The following is an 18906-nucleotide window of genomic DNA, read 5'->3' on the forward strand; positions in this document are numbered from 1 at the left end:
CTTCTGGGTATCTATCCAAAGGAGTTAAAATTACACTCTCCAAGAGATATCAGTATTCCCATATTTGTTGCAGCATTATTCACAATAATCAAGACAGGGAAGCAGCCTAAATGTCCTTTGATGAATCAATGGATAAATATATGGTGCATACATATCATGGAGTGTTGTGTAGTTAGAGTGTGTGTCCTCAGTCGCTCAGTTGTGTCCAACTCTTTTCCGACCCCATGGAATCGAAGCTCCTCTGTCCATGGGATTCTCCAGGCAAGAATACTAGAGGGGGTTGCTGTTTCCTGCTCCAGGGGAGGATGCCATTTCCTTCTCCAATAGGTTACCTCCTACAAGTGGGTTGCCATTTCCTCCTCCAGGGGATCTTCCCAATCCAGGGATCGAACCTGAGTCTCCTGTGTGTCCTGCATTGGCAGGTGGATTATTTACCACTGAGCTACCTGGGAAGCCCATAATGGAGTATTATTCAGCCTTAAAAAGAAGGAAACTTTGTCATTTGCAATAATAGAGATGGCCTAGATCATATTATGTTAAGTGAAATAAGCCAGACACAGAATGACAAATACATGATACCACTTAAATGAAGAATCTAAAACAGGCAAACTGATAGAAGCAGGGTAGGATGGTGATTGTCAGGGCCTGGGAGGAGGTGTAATAAGGAAGTGATTGCCAAAGGACACAGATTTTCAGTTATATAAGATGAATAATTTCTACAAATGTACTGTATAGCATAGAGCTTATATTTAACAATTCTATATTGGATACTTAAAGATTTTCTGAAAGGGTGGATGTTACATTAATTGTTCTTATTCCTCCCCACCTCCAAAAAAATAAATGAGTAAATAAATAATGAGGGTAGGAGGAAACTTTGGAGGTAATGGACATGTTGTAGGCATATATTGTAAATATAGATCACAAGCAGGGATTCCCACCATCCAGGCCTTGGACCAGTACCTCCTGTGAGAGCAGTAGGGGCATTTAGATTAGAAATAAAGTTCATAATAAATGTAATGTGTTTGAATTATCCCAAAACTATCCCCCACTCCCAGTCTGTGGAAAAATTGTCTTCTACAAAACCAGTCCCTGGTGCCAAAAAGGTTGGGGACTGCTGAAAGAACAAGTCAAAAGCAGGGATAAGGAGGGCAGGCAGTTGGAGTTGAAAGCAAGTGTAAATGGCCTGCGGTGATGCAGTTTGGAGCCTTGTTGTTGTTCAGTCATTAAGTCATGTCCCACTCTTTGTGACCCCATGGACTGCTGCTCACCAGCGCCCCCTGCCCTTCACTGTATCCCAGAGTTCTCTCAAACTCATGTGCATGGAGTCAGTGATGTCATCCAACCATCTCATCCTCTACACCCCCTTCTTCTCCTGCCCTCAATCTTTCCTTCCTAGCATCAGGGTGTTTTCCAATGAGTCGGCTCTTTGCATCAAGTGGTCAAAGTATTGGAGCTTCAGCATCAGTCATTCAAATGAATATTCAAGGTTGATTTCCTTTAGGATGGACTGGCTTGATCTCCTTGCTGTCCAAGAGACTCTCAAGTCTTCTCCAAGACCACACTTCAGTTCAGTTCAGTCGCTCAGTCATGTCCGACTCTGTGACCCATGAATCGCAGCATGCCAGGCCTCCCTGTCCATCACCAACTCCCAGAGTTCACTCAAACTCACGTCCATCGAGTCGGTGATGCCATCCAGCCATCTCATCCTCTGTCGTCCCCTTCTCCTCCTGCCCCCAATCCCTCCCAACATCAGAGTCTCTTCCAATGAGTCAACTCTTCACATGAGGTGGCCAAAGTACTGGAGTTTCAGCTTTAGCATCATTCCTTCCAAAGAAATCCCAGGGCTGATCTCCTTCAGAATGTTGGATCTCCTTGCAGTCCAAGGGACTCTCAAGTCTTCTCCAGCACCACAGTTCAAAAGCATCAATTCTTTGGAGCTCAGCTTTCTTCACAGTCCAACTCTCACATCCATACATGACTACTGGAAAAACTATAGCCTTGACTAGACGGACATTTGTTGGCAAAGTGATGTCTCTGTTTTGAATATGCTATCTAGGTTGGTCATAACTTTCCTTCCAAGGAGTAAGCATCTTTTAATTTCATGGCTGCAATCACCATCTACAGTGATTTTGGAGCCCCCCAAAAATAAAGTCTGACACTGTTTCCACTGTTTCCCTGTCTATTTCCCATGAAGTGATGGGACCAGATGCTATGATCTTGGTTTTCTGAATGTTGAGCTTTAAGCCAACTTTTTCACTCTCCTCTTTCACTTTCATCAAGAGGCTTTTTAGACCACAGTTAGAAAACATCAATTACTTGGCACTCAGCCTTCTTTATGGTCCAACTCTCAAATCCGTACATGACTACTGGAAAAACCATAACTTTGACTATAGTGACCTTTGTTGGCAAAGTATGTCTCTGTTTTTTAATACACTGTCTAGGTTTGGAGCCTTAGGAAAACGCAAAGCCATCAGTGAGAGGTCATTTTAAGTGAAGTAGCTGTGGGCTAGAGAGACAGTGGGAGTGGTGAGCACGGCCAGATCTTCAGATGGAGGGCCTCAGAGAGTTCAAAGTCTCCCGGACTGGTGACCTTTACCCTGGGTTGAGGGAGCCAGAGACCTCTCCATTAAGAAGGTATTCAATTTTTTTTTTTTAATTTTAATCGATTATTTTATCTTGTGTGTAATTGGGCAAATTCTAGGCAAGTTCTAGGTTTTCTTGTTGGTACTTAAATATGTGGACATCTTTTTTTGGGGTGTTAGTTCTAAAAGGTCTTGTAGGTCTTCATAGAACCGTTCAACTTCAGCTTCTTCAGCGTTACTGGTTGGGGCATAGGCTTGGATCACCATGATATTGAATGGTTTGCCTTGGAAACGAACAGAGATCATTCTGTCATTTTTAAGATTGCATATAAGTACTGCATTTTGGACTCTTTTGTTGACCATGATGGCTACTGCATTTCTTCTAAGGGATTCCTGCCCACAGTAGTAGATATAATGGTCATCTGAGTTAAATTCACCCATGTCAGTCCATTTTAGTTTGCTGATTCCTAGAATGTCGATGTTGACTCTTGCCATCTCTTGTTTGACCACTTCCAATTTGCCTTGATTCATGGAACTAACACTCCAGGTTCTTATGCAATATTGCTCTTTACAGCATCGGACCTTGCTTCTATCACCAGTCACATCCACAACTGGGTATTGTTTTTGATTTGGCTCCATCTCTTCATTCTTTCTGGAGTTATTTCTCCACTGATCTCCTGTAGCATATTGGGCACCTACCGACCTGGGGAGTTCCTCTTTTAGTATCCTATCATTTTGCCTTTTCATACTGTTCATCGGGTTCTCAAGGCAAGAATACTGAAGTGGTTTGCCATTCCCTTCTCCAGTGGACCACATTCTGTCAGATCTCTCCACCATTACCTGCCCATCTTGGGTTGCCCCAGGGGCATGGCTTACTTTCATTGAATTAGATAAGGCTGTGGTCCTAGTGTGATTAGATTGACTAGTTTTCTGTGATTATGGTTTCAGTGTGTCGGCCCTTTGATGCCCTCTTGCAACATCTACCATCTTACTTGGGTTTCTCTTACATTGGACATGGGGTATCTCTTCATGGCTGCTCCAGCAAAGTGCAGCCACTGCTCCTTACCTTGGACGAGGTTAGCCCTCCTGACCTTGAACATGTAGTAGTTCCTCTCGGCCCCGCTGCCCCTTGGACGTGGGGTTGCTCCTCTCGGCCACCGCCCCTGACTTCGGGCATGGGGTAGCTCCTCTCAGCTGTGCTTCTGCACAATTCTTCACAGCCGCTGCACTTCTGAGAAACCACTTTCTTGAGAAACCTATATGCAGGTCAGGAAGCAACAGTTAGAACTGGGCATGGAACAACAGACTGGTTCCAAATAGGAAAAGGAGTACGTCAAGGCTGTATATTGTCACCCTGCTTATTTAACTTATATGCAGAGTACATCATGAGAAATGCTGGGCTGGAAGAAGCACAAGCTGGAATCAAGATTGCCGGGAGAAATATCAATAACCTCAGATATGCAGATGACACCACCCTTATGGCAGAAAGTGAAGAGGAACTAAAAAGCCTTTTGATGAAAGTGAAAGAATAGAGTGAAAAAGTTGGCTTAAAGCTCAACATTCAGAAAACTAAGATCATGGCATCTGGTCCCACCACTTCATGGGAAATAGATGGGGAAACAGTGTCAGACTTTATTTTTGGGGCTCCAAAATCACTGCAGCCATGGTGATTGCAGCCATGAAATTAAAAGACACTTACTCCTTGGAAGGAAAGTTATGACCAACCTAGATGGCATATTCAAAAGCAGAGACATTACTTTGTCAACAAAGGTCCGTCTAGTCAAGGCTATGGTTTTTCCCAGTAGTCATGTATGGATGTGAGAGTTGGACTGTGAAGAAAGCTGAGCGCCAAAGAATTCATGCTTTTGAACTGTGGTGTTGGAGAAGACTGTTGAGAGTCCCTTGGACTGCAAGGAGATCCAACCAGTCCATCCTAAAGGAGACCAGTCCTGGGTGTTCATTGGAAGGACTGATTCTGAGGCTGAAACTCCAATACTTTGGCCACCTCATGTGAAGAGTTGACTCATTGGAAAAGACCCTGATGCTGGGAGGGATTGGGGGCAGGAGGAGAAGGGGACGACAGATGATGAGATGGCTGGATGGCATCACCAACTTGATGCACATGAGTTTGGGTGAACTCTGGGAGTTGGTGATGGACAGGGAGGCCTGGTGTGCTGCAATTGATGGGGTCCCAAAGAGTCGGACACAACTGAGCGACTGACCTGACTGAACTGAAATACGCAGAAATATTGGCTATTTAGACGAAAGGGTAGCTGGGAGGGAAGATACTGGTCACTGACAAAAATTCTAAGAATTTTGAGTTTCCAACTGGGAAAGATTCTACCTTAAGCACATTTTATGTTATGTCCTCTGGTGTGAATGTTACATGATTGTCCTTGCTAGGCAACATTTTAGTTCACTGTGATTTTCTTTATCTTGGTGTTTGGTTAATGTGCTGGAGTTCAGGGGGCTAGTGAAACAGCATGTGAAACAATCGACCATCTTAAACTGGTTTGACCTTCTCAAATACATTGTTGATTAATCACACCTTGAGTCATTTTACAAAGAAAGAACTGCATGTGTCCAAGAAGGAACATATAACCTCAGGATGACTGCGGAGCCAAGATCTTCAGTCTGCAAAACTCAGAGAAGAGAAATGTTGCCCCGAGGGCCATTTACAAAGTGAGAAGCTTTCCTTCAATAAGGAAAACCTGGCTTCCAGTAACCTGAGTAGCTGAAACGGACTAATTGAAGACTAGCCAATTAGCTTCCAAGTTAGAAATTCCCCTGACCCCTTAGATTTCAGGGGCTTCCCTTGTGGCTCAGCTGGTAAAGAATTTGCCTGCAACTCGGGAGATCTGGTTTGATCCCTGGGTTTGGAAAATCCCCTGGAGAAGGGAAAGGCTACCCACTCCATTATTCTGGCCTGGAGAATTCCATGGACTGTATAGTCCATGGGATCACAAATAGTTGGACACGACTGAGAAACTTCCACTTCACTTCAGTTAGATTGCACCCAGGCTGCTGGATTGAAGAGAAATTTGAAACCTTGCCTCCTGCACTGGTTGGCCTTGCAGTAAATCTCTTTTCTCAAAAGTTCTTGCCATAAGTATTGGCTTCTGTGCGCATCTGTCAGTGAGCCCATGTTCAGTGAGTTTGGGCAGCCCAGTTGAGATTTGGGACTTGTGACCATCTGCCTGAGGCACTGTAGCCCCTGGCAGAGTGTGGGTTCTCAGCACCCACTCTGAGTGGCCACCTCGACTGAGTTTGTCTAGCGAATCATCTCTCGTGTTCTTGCTTCCTCGCCATGGCACTCCGGGATCCTCATGCCCCTTTCACTTTTAAAAAAGAAACAGCTCCTGGATAAGACATCTTTGGGATGAGTAAATTCATTAAAATGTCCCTGTAGCTAAATGTGCTAAATGTAGTTAAAATGTGCCTGTAGTCTAGTAATCTTGTCAGGACTGTGGGTTAGATAGGATGAGATGGTTGGATGGCATCACCAATTCAATGGACTTGAATTTGAGCAAACCCCAGAAGATAGTGAAGGACAGGGAAGCCTGGCGTGCTGCAGTCCATGGGGTCGCAAAGAGTTGGACATGACAGGGCGACTGAAGAATGACAGTAACACTGTGGGATAGAGTCCCACCTAGGGGAGTTTATTCCATTTGGTTAGAATCCTAAGGCTACAACCATGGGTTAGAGACCCACCCTAAGAGGACAATGCAAGAGGTTAGACCTGCTGAGGTACTCAAAGGATTGGGTTAGAGCTCTGAATACTGGGTTAAGGTCCCAGGCCTTTGGATTTACATGCCTGTTTGTCTATGTCTGATGTGTTGGGATTGGTTAATAGGAGTTGGCTTTTGGTTGACTGTGACAAAACTTTATTAAACCTGATATTAATGAGGGTCCTCTGAATCAGGAGATAAAACACCTTGCTCCTGGACTGGAAACCTTGCTTTATGGAGGTGATGGGTTTTTTTCCCCATGCCTAAGGTGATGGCCCAGAGGTATTGTTACAGATGGATATTCTATTTTTTAAAAAAAAGTTATTGGAAAATTGTTGATTTACATTCTTATGTTAGTTTCAGATGTACAGCAAAGTGATTCAGTTACACATACAGTCAATCTTTTCCAGATTCTTTTCCCATATAGGTTATTACAGAATATTGAGTAGAGTTGCCTATGCTATATAGGAGGTCCTGTTCGGTTATCTATTTTCTATATTGGTGGTGTGTGTATGTTCATCTCAAGCTTCTAATGTAACCCTCCTACCAAAGTTTCCCTTTTGGTAATCATAAGTCTGTTTTCAAATTGTGTGAGTGTATTTCTGTTTTGTAAATAATTACATTTGTGTCATTTTTAGAAATTAGATTGCACCTATGAGCAATTTACTATGGTATTTGTCTTTGACTTCACTCAGTATGACAATCTCTAGGTCCATCCATGTTGCTGAAAATGGCATTCTTTCATTCTTTTCTATGGCTGAGTATTCTTCCATTGTATTTATGTATCACATCTTATTCATCTGTTGATGGACCTTTAGGTTGTTTCCATGTCTTGGCTATTGTAGACAGTGCTGCAATGAACACGGGGGTGCTTGTCCCTATTCAAATTATGGTTTTTGTTAGATGCATGCCCAGATAGTCTATTTTTAAAAATTTTATTGGAGTAAAGTTGATTTACAATGTTGCTTTAGTTTCAGGTGTATAGCAAAGTGATTCAGTTATATATATACATACATTAATTCATTTTCAGTTTGTTTTCTCATATAGGTTATCAAAGAAAATTGATTTAGAGTTCCCTGTGCTATGCAGGACATCGTTATTGGTTATCTATTTTATATATAGTGGTGTAAGTTTATCCCAAGCTCCTGTTTTATCCTTCCCTCACTGTGTTTCCCCTTTAGTAACCAAAATTTTGTTTTCAATGTCCGTAATTCTGTTTTGTAAATAAGTACATTTTATCACTTTTTAAAATTAGATTCCACATATGAGGGGTATATTTGTCTTTGCCTGACTTACTTCACTTAGTATGACAATCGCTAGGTCCATCCATGTTGCTGCAAATGGCATTCTTTCATTCTTAGTTATGGCTGAGTAATGTTCCTTTGTGTTTATGGACCATGTATTTATCTACTCCTCTGTTGGTGGACATTTAGGTTGCTTCCATATCTTGGCTATTGTAAATAATGCTGCAGTGAACATTGGGGTGCTTGTACCTTTTTGGAATTATGGTTTTCTCTGGATATATGCCCAGGATTCAGATTGCTGGATATTATGATAAAATTATTTTTCTGTTTTATTTTATTGTAGTACAATTGATTTATAATGTGTTAGTTTCAGGTGTTTAACAAAGTGATTTAGTTATACCTACACATATATTCATTCATTTTCAGATACTTTTCTCATACAGGCTATTACAGAATATTGAGTAGAGTTCCCTCTGCTATACAGCAGGTACTTTTTGGTTATTCTGAAGCGACTTAGCAGCAGCAGCAGCATTATACACAGTAGTTGTGTATGTGGGCTTCCCGGGTAGTTCAGTGGTAAAGAATCCACCTACCAGTCAAGGAGACACAAGAAAAGCGGGTGCAATCCCTGGATCAGAAAGATCCCCTAGAGCAGGAAATGTCAACTCACTCCAGTATTTTGGCCTGGAAAATTCCATGGACAGAGGAGTCTGGTGGGCTACAATCTATGGAGTCATGAGGACTCAGACACAAGAATTGTGTATGTCTATCTCAAGCTCCTAAAGTATCCCTCACCAACATTTTTCCAGTGGTAACCACAAGCTTGTTTTGATATCCAGGTCTGTCTCTCTTTTGTAAACAAGTTCATTTATGTCATTTAAAAAAAAATTAGGTTCCACGTATGATTGATATCATATGATATGTCTTTCTCTGTTTTACTTAGTATGACATTCCCTAGGTCCATCCATGTTGCTGAAAATGGCATTATTTAATTCTTTTTTATGGCTGAATAATATTCCATTGTATATATGTACCACATCTGCTTTATTCACTCCTCTGTAGATGGACATTTAAGTTACTTCCATGTCTTAGCTAATGTAAATAGTACTGTAATGAAGATTGGGTGCATGTGTATTTATGAATCATAGTTTTCTCTGGATATGTGCCAGGAGTGGGATTACTGGATCATATGGTAACTCTATTTTTAGTTTTTCAAGGAACTTCCATAATGTTCTCCATAGTGGCTGTGTCAATTTGCATTCCCACCGAGAGTGCAAGAGTGTTCCCTTTTTACCCACTCCATCATTTATTATTTGTAGATTTGGGGATGATGACTATTCTGCCTGGTGTGAGGTGATACCTCACTGTAGTTTTGATTTGCATTTTTCTGATAATTAGTGATGTTGAGCATCTTTTCATGTGCTATTTGGCCATCTGTATTTCTATTTTGAAGGAGTGTTTATTTGTATCTGCTGCCCTTTAATGACTGGATTGTTTATTTGACAGAGTGTATGAAGCTTTTATATATTTTGCAGATTAATCCCTTGTTTACTTTATTTGCAAATATTTTCTCTCATTCTATGAGCTTTCTTTTTGTTTATGGTTTCTTTTGATTTGTGGAAGCTTTTAATTTTAATTAGATGCTACCTATTTATTTTGATTACAAGGTGGATCAAAAATTATTGCTAAAAGAAAAAAATAACTACTGCAATTTATGTCAAAGAGTGTTTTTCCTAGGTTTACCTCTGAGAGTTTTATAGTGTCTGGGTTTACGTTTCAGCCTTTGATTCATTTTGAGTTTATTTTTGTGTATGGTATTAGAGAGTGTTCTAATTTCATTCTTTTCCATGTAGCTGTCCAGTTTTCACAGCACCACATATTGAAGAGACTGTCTTTTTTGGTTTGTTAGTATTTTGTTGAGGATTTTTGCATCTATGTTCGTCAGTGATATTGGCCTGTAATTTTCTTTTTTTTTTTTTTTTGGTGGTTCTCTCATTTTTCTATCAGGGTGATGGTGCCCTCATAGAATGAGCTTGGGAGTAATCCTTCCTCTGCAAGTTTTTGGAAGAGTTTGACATGGATAGGTACTAACTCTTTAACTATTTGATAGAATTCACCTGTGAAAGCATCTGGTCCTGGACTTTTTATTGGAAATTTTTAAATCACTGTTTCAATTTCAATACTTGTGATCAGTCTGTTCATATTCTTTATTTCTTCCTTATTCAGTCCTGAAAGGCTGTACCTCTAAGAATCTGTCTATTTCTTCTAGTTTGTCCATTTTATTTGCATATAGTTGTCTGTAGTAGTCACTTATGATCCTTTGAATTTCACCTAAGTGTATTCTTAATGAAACCAGCCCTGATTACCTTGTTGTGGTGAGGGCATAAAGGTAAAATGAGGGAGTGTAAAGCAGGAAAATTCGTCCCTACCCCCAGAAGAATGTACCTTGAGCCCAGGTTAAAGGAATTTCATACAATTGGACACATTCTGGTGTTTCCTCACTAAAAATTCTAGTCCTCTTCTGTATCAACCAGAATAGCAGAGAGTTAGCTTGAACTGCTTTTATGTTTGTGTGTGTGTGTGTGTGTGATGTTAAAAATGAAATTTTACCAGGATAAACAGCCACTGGTTGTGATGTTAAAGCCACGGGCTACACAGAGGCTTGAGGTGAATGTATTCCACCTGCAAATTGCTCAGACATCTAGATTTGCTTGTCTGTGATCTCTGCTGGAGGGATAAAATGTTTTGGTCATCTACCAGAAAGATTAAACCACAACATGCTCAGAAAGAAGGTGAGGAAATTGGTATGTGCGCCTGAATTGCTCTCTGAAACTAAGCTCTGACTGAGTTTAAAACAGCTTCCTCTTTCACTTTCTTCAGTGTGATGCAATGCATCTTCCACCGTCCTCCTCATGCCATATGTTTTTCAAGGTGGAGAGTGAGACAGAGCCTGAAATTCCAGAGGACCTTTTCAGTAGACAAGCATGCCCTCAGCACATGGCGGGGCAGAAATATTAGGAGCCTCTGACCAAATGGGCTCCAGTCTTGGAACTGGTGGGACAGATTCCTTCGAAGTTGGGTAGCATGTGTAACTCTCAAGCTACAGTTGGACAGCCACCTCTAATGCAAAACTTATCAAGGTTCTTTAAGTGAATCCTCAGATCCAAGCTGGTCACTTTTGAGACTGTCTATTCATTTTAGTGGCTTCTCCAGAGAATTCATACAGCCAAGGCTTCCCAGAAACCAAACTAGGAGATGGAATTTGGTCCTAAATTAAGGGAGATGCCTCTACTTCGCCTTTTTCTTCCTAGAAAGGAACAAAGTGCTCTGAGCCACAAATAGACAAGCCCTGATGGCTTTCCTACAGCTCTTATGAATGCAAGGGTTTTCCAGGGGAAGCCAACATTTCTGCCTCATCCAGAGACCTCAAGCTCCTGATAAGAATGCTGGTTGATGTCAGCTGCAATCCATGAATGCTGTGAAGAGGCATCATGCATTGGTTGAGGCAGTTTGTCCAGGCTCTGTTTGCTGGCCAAGATGTAAACTATTTTGAGCACTACAGTGGAAGAAATCGGTCAACTGCAGAGCAGTTTGGGCTGATGAGTGGCCAGGAAGAGCCAAGACAGCTAACCCAATAGTAATAAAAGTCCATCCAGGCACCAAAACTCCAAACTTAAAGCAATAGCCTATAAAGAGACATGTGAAGGAAGTTAAATCTCTGATAATTATGTTTCTTAAATACCAATTAATCCAACCTTGTCAATGCTTATATAATACTCCAGTCTGGTTGGTACAAAGATTTGAGACCTGGGATTATCATGGCAACCCACTCCAGTACTCTTGCCTGGAAAATACAATGAATGGAGAAGCATGGTGGGCTACAGTCCATGGGGTCGCAAAGAGTCAGACACGACTGAGTGACTTCACTTTCACTTTTCAGAGAATTGAGAATGATTTCCCGCAAGATTGAAGAATGTACAAAAAGAGATGGAGGGGATTGAAACATAAAACATCGACCAATTTAAACTTGTTTTGCTTCCTTAAAACAAGTTGTTGGTTAACACAATCTTGAGTTATTTTTAGAGACAGCACCGGGCATGTGCAAAAAGGAGCCCCTGTTTCCAGGATGACCCCCGAACCAAGAGGGTTCAGCCTGTGGAACTCTCAGAGTAGGAATGTTGCCATGGGAGAACTGTATGAAGTCCTTCAATATGGAAAATCTGGCTTCTAGCAGCATGAATAGCTTACATGAACTAATTCAAGACTAGCCAATTAGCTTCCAAGTTTGCAGTTCCCCTGCTGCTGCTGCCAAGTTGCTTCAGTCAGGTCCGACTCTTTGTGACCCCATAGACGGCAGCCCACCAGGCTCCTCTGTTCCTGGGATTCTCCAGGCAAGAACACTGGAGTGGGTTGCCATTTCCTTCTCCAATGCAGGAAAGTGAAAGTGAAGTCACTCAGTCGTGCCTGACTCTTAGCCCATGGACTGCAGCCTACCAGACTCCTCTGTCCATCAGATTTCCTAGGCAAGAGTACTGGAGTGGGTTGCCATTGCCTTCTCTGGAAGTTCCCCTAAATCCTTTAATTTTACCCCAAACTCTGGATTGAGGAGAGATTTGAGAGCCCTGCCTCATGTCTTCTTGCCATTCAACCTTGGAATAATTTTTTTCTCCCAAAAGCTTGTTCCATAGTATTGGCTTCTATGTGCATTAGGCAGCGAACCCTTGCTGGGGAACACTAGTGACTGATAGGCCTGGAATTAGATCCCTCTCTGAATTCCTCTAGATCTGACACTGTTAGACTCCTCTTGACCCTAAGCAGAGCTTGTGTTCCTTAACACTCAAATGTATCTTGGGATAAAAGTAAGGACTCTGGATATACTCCATTACACTTCTTTAGGCAGAAAGCCTTGAAGGCTACCTAAGGAAATGACAGCAATAGGAGAAGAAACAGATGATAGGGACAATAAGATTTTATCTCTATGCAGTATCAGATAACTTCAATTAGAATAGCACAAAGCCATCTTGGATGGCTCCTTTCCTTTAAAAGTGTGCGCATATCTCAGATATGGTGGGTAGGGTTCTAGATCACTGCAATAAAGTGAATATTGACATAAAGTAAATCACAGGAATTTCAGGGTTTCCCAGTGCTTATAAAAGTTGTTAACCTTATTGTACATCTACTGGAAAATGTCTAAAAAATATACATACCTTTACCTTAAATTTGGAGAAGGAAATGGCAACCCACTCCAGTGTTCTTGCCTGGAGAATCCCAGGGACAGGGGAGCCTGGCGGGCTGCCGTCTATGGGGTCGCACAGAATGGGACACGACTGAAGCAACTTAGCAGCAGTAGCAGCAATCTTAAATTATAATACAGTTACAATGTAACAAAGAGAACTGATCAGAGCACCATAAGAAATAAAATAAGGAAAGAGTTTAAAATATTTAAAGAAGTAACAAAATGTGGCACAGGGACCCCAAGTGAACACACGGTTTTGGGAAAATGGTACCGTAGACATGTTCAATGCAGGGTTACCATAAACTTTCATTTTGTAACAAAACACAGTATTTGTGAATTATGATTAAGTGAAGTACAATTTTTAAAGGTATGCCTATTAATCAATTAAAACAATTCACATAAGAGTCTGACTCTGACTTTTTTAAAATATTAGTTTGTTTTAATTGGAGGCTTATTACTTTACAATATTTTGGTGGTTTTTGCCATACATTGACATGAATCAGCCACAGGTGTACATGTGTGCCTCCCCATCCTGAATCCTCCTCCCACCTCCCAAAAAGATGGTTCAGCATTTTTCTCTGAACGTACCCGATCCTGCCCCCTGCCTTCTGTGGCAATTCCCCATCTCACCTCAAGTCTGGGACATGAAACTGTAAGGTTTGCATTAGGGACACTTCTCAAGATTTTACAGGCATGTGGTGTTCCCCAGGAATCATTTAATCCAAGAGATAGACAAAATGAGGGCCCCCATGAGTGAGGACTGAAGAGACAACCACCCTTAGATATAGGTCATTCAGAGACCTGCCCAAACTTGCTCTCAGGCCTAGATTGCCCAGACAGGACATTCCCTCTTATAAGCCATGTAGTTCTCTGTGAGGTCAAAAAAGAATGGCCTCAGTTCAGTAGGGGGAGAATCTCAGGTTGGAGGGTCAGGTCCCAGGACTGACCAGGACCATGGTGCGGTCCCTGAGTGAAGAGAGAAGTATCACTAGACCCACAAATGAGGAGGCTTTACAGACCCCTGCCCCTATTCTTAACCCCAGAGGCTCTAGGCAGAATTATAAGGATGAGAAGCCTCTTCATTTCTGTCTGGTCTCAGTGAGGGAAAGGCTTTTTCTATCAGGATCAAACCTCAGTTCTGAGGAGGGTGGCATCTTGGCCATCACCACCGGGAAGATGAGGACCATCAATGCCGATGAGAGGGTCTCTCCCACCAAGGAGGAAGGCTCACCGAGTGGCGCTCCCTCTGTCAAGGAGAGATGCACAGAGAAGTGCCCTGATTCCCCACTAGGGACTCGGAGAGGTGAGGGCTTCGTTTGGGGGCAGGAGGACTCAAGTCCGTAGTGCAAAGGGTCCCAGGCTCTGACAGACAGTGCAAGGATGACCCAGGGACTGCTGAACACTGAACGATGGTGTCCCCACAGAGCCCTGCCCCTGCCATCATCCCTCAGAGATCCCACACAGGGTAGCCATCACTGGAATTGGCTCCCCCCAACTTCCGTGCTGTGAGCTCTGACTGCTGTTCAGGGTGTTTAAACGAGAGTGGATTCCCAGGACTGACCTGAAGGCAAGGTGAGGACCTGAATGTGGAGTCCAGGGACCGTTGCCCCTCCTGTAACAAAGCGAAACCCACAAAGTCTCGCCTCTGTGATCAGCAGGCGACGGTTCCTACAATGCTGTTAGGCTTACTTCTTTGGTAAATCTTGATCTAAGAGATTCTTTAAGATATAAGAGATTACTTGATTCTTGTAATGAAGGAAACCTAGGCCCTGGAGTTATCCAGTCACAGGGAGAGCCCTGAGTGCTAACAGGCCACGGGCAGTAAAGATGATGACAGAAAGCAGCACCCTTGCACTCAATTCCCGGACTTCCCACTGAACTCTAGGATGTAAAGCTTTGTTTGGACACTTGTGGACACAGTTCAGTAAAGGAAGGTGTGTTATTCTCTGATAGATAGGAAGATGGGGATGCCAAATGAGGACCACAGAACAACCACGCCCACCCAGATTCTCCCCCACCCCTACTGTACTATCTGAGACCCTGAGCATCAATGGTGGGATATGAGTCATCCTGACTTCTGTTCTACAGTTTCCAGGAAGTACAGACTTCAGGTCGAGGGCCTGGCCTCAGGCCAGTGGAGGGTGGATTCCAAGTGCTGGTCAAGAGTCAAGGTGAAGACTGAGTCAGGATTGAGGCAGGGGCCACTCAGCCCATAACAAAGAGGGCCGCACCAAGTCTCACTGCTGCTGTAAGCCCTGGGAAGTCCCGGCAGAGCCATAAAACTGAATTCAGCCCAGGAAGTCTCAGGGATGGGAGGCATTTGGTCAGAAGTAGCCCCTGCTTGCAGATGGAGGATACCTCAGTCCTAACTGCAGTGAAGTGAGCGCCCTAAGTACTGACTGAGGACCCCTCCCCATTTAGGGGTGGTATCACAAAGCAGAGTGGCTATGTATCTGGGAGGCTCCAGTGAGGGGGTAGTCACGTATGTAGTACCTTGACTTTGCCCCTCCAGGGACTCGTGGTATTCAGGACTTTGCTCTGAGGCTGAACTACCCAGGTTATTGGTGGGAGGAGTCCTGAGTTCCACCCAGACCTGAGCAAGGACTAAGGTGGACACCGACTCTAAACTTAAGTTCTCATAAATTCTGGCCCTTTTCCGTGCAGAAACCTAGAGCATCTGTGAAGATGAGCAGTCTTCTCACTTCTGTCTGGAGAGTTCAGAGAAGTGAGGGTGTTGGACTAAGTGAATGACCTCAATTATGCCAAGGTAGGAGGCCCAGGGCTTCAGAGGAGTCAGGGTGAGGACCCTGAAAGAACTGATGATTGCACTCACCCACCAACAGGGGAATCAATAGAGAGTACCCTCTGTACCACCCTCACCCACTGCACAGCACTGAGAAGCCCAGGCATGGAAGTCAGGTGTATGTGAACCCTCCATTCTGATGGTATGGGATTGGTGAGAGCCTTTGTCTGAGAGGAGGTACACCAGGGCAGCAGACACGGGTGTCCAAGGCTCTACCTAGAGCCAAGGAAAGACCCTGAAAGAGGACAGAAAACCCCAGTGAGCCCAGGACAGAGTTCCCTAGAGCTGACTGCTATGGTTGCCCCCTGCCAGGGACACTGGGCTGAGGTACCTCTTCACTTCTTCAGGTATCACAGGAAGATGAGGACCAGCCTCTGGGGTATAAGCTTAGAGCCACACAGAGGAGGGGGCCCTGCGCCTGCCAAAAGTTGATACGATTGTCCTGAATATGAACCGAGAGGACCCTCACCCTCCAGAATGGAGGGGTTTAACCTCAAGGACTGGCCCACTGCTCCTCAGCCCCAGGAGGCAGCTGGCAGGGCTGGCAGGCTGCAGCCTGAGTCTCAATTATTTCGACAGAGTTCTCAAGAGGACAGGGTGATCAGATCAGGAGTCCTCTGGGTTTGTAGAGCAGTGCCCACATGGAAACCTGAAGAGGAGGCCTTCTTAAAGGCCGAGTGGTGCCTCCCTGCCGTTGGCACTCACACCCTCTCATCCTGTCTCCTCTGTGCCCAGATCATGTGCTGTTCTACCTGCACTCCTGCCTGTTGTCCTGACCACAGTCACCATGCCTCGGGGTAAGAAGGCCAAGCTCCACACCTGTGAGAAATGCCGCCAGGCTCAGCATGGCACCCAGGATCTGAGGGGCACTCAGGTCACTGCCACCACGATGGAAGCACTCTCATCTTCTTCCAGTCCTGGTCCCGGGGTTGATGCTAAGGGAAAGCCTGGTTCTAGGTCTCATCACCATCTCAAGAGTCCTCGGAGGGCCCTGGCCACCACCACTATGCCTGCAGGTGTTTCTCCCACAAGATCATCCAAAAGAGCCCTTGGGAAAATTGGGAAAACACATAATTCCTCTCAGGCCCCTCTCTCCAATGTGCAGTCTGCAAGACACTCACTAACCAGGCCAACAAGTCTGTTGGTGTAGTTCCTGTTAATGCATATATAAGATGAAAAAGCCCATTAGGAAAGTGCATATGCTGAAGATCATTCATAAAAAGTACCACATCGATTCCCCAGGATCCTCAAAAGAGCTTCTGACAGGATGGAGGTGGTATTTGGTATTGACATGAAGAAAGACAACACTGCCAAGCATTCTTATGTCCTTGTCAGCAAGATGAATCTCCCCCACAATGGGATCCTGCACCATGGCAGGGGTTTTCCCAAGGCCGGTCTCCTGATGAATCTCCTGGGTGTGATCTTCATGAAGGGCAACTGTGCCACAGAGGAAGACATCTGGGATTTCCTGGGTAAGATGAATATCTATGCTGGGAAGAGGCACTTCTTAGTTGGGGAGCCCAAGAAGCTCATCACCCAAGATTTGGTGCAGCTGAAGTATTTGGAATATCGGCAAGTGCCTGGCAGTGATCCAGCATGCTATGAGTTCCTGTGGGGTCCGAGAGCACACACTTGAAACAGCAAGATGAGAGTCCTGGAGTTCCTGGCCAGGATTAACTGTTTGGATCCCAGTGCCTTCCACTTTTTGTATGAAGAGGCTTTGAAAGATGAGGAAGAAAGGGCCCAAGCTAGCAGATGTCCCAGTGTTCCTCCAGCAGTTCCTTCCATACGTGAAGCTGAGGCAAATTCTGCACTTTGAGGCTCAAGAGAGGAGTCAGTGTTCCAAGTAGTACAGGACTGGACCTCACCAAGGGTTCATAGTGTAAAATACCTTGGTGTTTCTGTTGTGTATAGGGAATTTAGAAATAAATCTATGTTTTTATGTTCTTGCTGCTTTTCAAATGTTGCTACTAAATGAAAATTTATCTAGCCTATAATCTAAGTGTGCGAATTCATGAATCACACTTACTGTTGTTTATCAGTCTTAAGGATAAGAGATTTTTATATTGTGTAAAGCAAATGGGGAAGCTTCCATCTTTTTTAGTAAGCTGGTGCAAGATAGCATAGCATTGCAATATGTTATTACCTTGAAAATTTGAAAAAGTTAAGCAGTAAGATATGTGGGATCAAGAAATAGAGGAAAAGGAATATGGTCGGTACTTGGTTTCCTCATCCTTTGTACTCTTTGTTTTACAAAATTATAAATGACAATATATGCTTGGTTAATTCAAAAATGTAGAATTAAATTCTAATAATTTCAACCTCATGCTCACAGGCTCACTTATTCCCTAAACAGTAATTGAGCTTCTGCTCATAGAAGACTCCATGCTAGTACTTGGAGAGCTGAGAAAAAGATCTAGCCACTGACCATAAAATTATAGAGTCGAGAAGTAGCTGTCTTGTAAAGGAAATGGTGACATGACAGCAGTCAAATGTGAATTCCCTGATGCAAGGTAGTGGTGGGCCTTGGGAAAGTATAAATCTTTTGGTGGGAAGTAATTATAAGTTGAGTGCATGGCGGGCTGGATGAGGCTGTGGTAATCATGACCAGGGACCAGGTTCTCACATGGTGGGCTGCATAGTTTAAAGACAAAGCCTGGGATGGGAAACTGTCCTTAACAGTTACAGACACACTTCACTCTGTTGCATGTTGCTTTATTGTATTTCACAGGTACTGCTTTTCTTTGTTCTTTTTCTTTACCAAAGTAAAAGTTTGTGTTAGTCAACCTTGCTTCCAGCAAGTCGTTCGGCTCCATGTTTCCAACACCGTTTGCTCACTTCATGTCTGTGTGTCACGTTTTGATACCTCTTGCAATGTTCACACCCTCAGCAGCAAAAATGATGGACTCGGTGAAGGCTCACATAATGGTTAGCATCTTTTTTCTTCTAGCAAAGAGGTGTTTTTATTTAAGATATCTATATTGTTTTGAGGCATAATGCTATTGCCCACGTAATAGCCTAAAATATAGTATAATCATAAATTTTATGGAAGCACTGGGAAACCAAAAAATTCTTGTGACTGCATTGTGATATGGACTTTCCTTTGGGGGTTGAGAACCAAACCTGCAGTATTTTCTGAGTCTGCCTGTGCTTTGGGATTGTGAGTAAATCAGAGAGAAATCACATGAAGCTGGCATGGAATGTGTCCTGTGCTCTTGTTTGGGTGCATGTAAACACTGCAGGTTAGATGTTTTATTCATGTTACCTTCTCTCCACAGAGTTTCTGAGAAATCAGGATGGCACTCCCCTGAGG

General features: G+C 43.5%; 1 pseudogene; it reads left to right on the forward strand.

Annotated features, from left to right (window-relative positions):
• The first annotated feature begins 16380 nt into the window (after window positions 1-16380).
• LOC113887990 lies at window positions 16381-17412 on the forward strand (annotated as a pseudogene).
• The last annotated feature ends 1494 nt before the right edge of the window (window positions 17413-18906 follow it).

The sequence above is a fragment of the Bos indicus x Bos taurus genome, chromosome X (genome assembly GCF_003369695.1).
Source record: "Bos indicus x Bos taurus breed Angus x Brahman F1 hybrid chromosome X, Bos_hybrid_MaternalHap_v2.0, whole genome shotgun sequence".
NCBI classification, from domain to species: Eukaryota; Metazoa; Chordata; class Mammalia; order Artiodactyla; family Bovidae; genus Bos; species Bos indicus x Bos taurus.